This window comes from Manis javanica, chromosome 4, assembly GCF_040802235.1.
Source record: "Manis javanica isolate MJ-LG chromosome 4, MJ_LKY, whole genome shotgun sequence".
Taxonomy (NCBI): Eukaryota; Metazoa; Chordata; class Mammalia; order Pholidota; family Manidae; genus Manis; species Manis javanica.
The window spans coordinates 13,470,749-13,471,788 of NC_133159.1; positions in this window are offsets into that span (position 1 = coordinate 13,470,749).

Consider the following 1,040-nt stretch of genomic DNA (forward strand, 5'->3'; position numbering starts at 1 on the left):
CCGAGCGGGTATTGCTTTATTTCAGCTTCACAGCCCCTCTGAGAGGTGGGCACGGTTAGTCCCATTGTAGAGTTGAGTCAGCTGAGGCTGGGAATTTGTGTCTCTCTCCCCGCTAGCTCAGGGAGATGGTGGTCCAGTGCAGCTCTGCAGCGAGTGGCGCTGCGCGTGACCAGAAGCCACCAGAGATGAGCTTGGGGCCTCGAGCAGAGGGTGGTTAAGGGGACCGACACCTGGCTCTCAGCACCCCATAAAGTGAGCTGGAGCATGAATTGATGGCCCATTAATGGCCTGGAGCTCAGCGCAGCCATGTCCTCAGCAGTTTATAAACTCATAAAAATGCTGTGGTCATGGCCACACATCCCTGCCTCCTTTAGCTGAGAATGAATGGGCCTTCCTGGAGAGGGTGGCAACAGGCTGCTGGGGAGTCCTTGAGCTGGGACATGACTGGACCCCATGCCCCTTCCCCCTGTCCCCATGGGACCTGTGACCATGATCCCACTTTCCACCCCAGCCCCATGGCTCCATCTCCCATCCTTGTTCTCCAAAGAGGACGGGAAGGAAATTTACATCTGGCAGAGCCTACTAAGTGCCAGGTACTGCCTGTGGTCACCCCAGCATCCCCATAAGGTCACAGTCACAGCCCCCACCTGGCAGGTGCGCAAACTAGAAGTCAGAGTACTAAAGGGACTCACAGCCCCCGAGGTGGTGTCCCACCTGTCCTCCAAGCCACATGTGGTCCCAGCCCTTGGCACACAGGTGGATGACCAGCATCACGTGGCACTGATGCACATGTGCACCGATGCTGCCACCAAGGCGCCCTCCGCCCTCGCATGACTCTGGCACACTTGTCACAGGAGCGGGCGACCCTTGGGCCTGGAACCCAGCTGCTATGCACACCCATCGTCTGCCTCCTCCCACACCCCCTCCCCCCACGCTGTTTCAGTGAATGTTCCTCATGCACCTTGGCATTAATGAGCACTTTCTCTACACCAGGCACAGTGCCAAGCTCCCATTAATTCATTTAATCCGCCCAACAATTT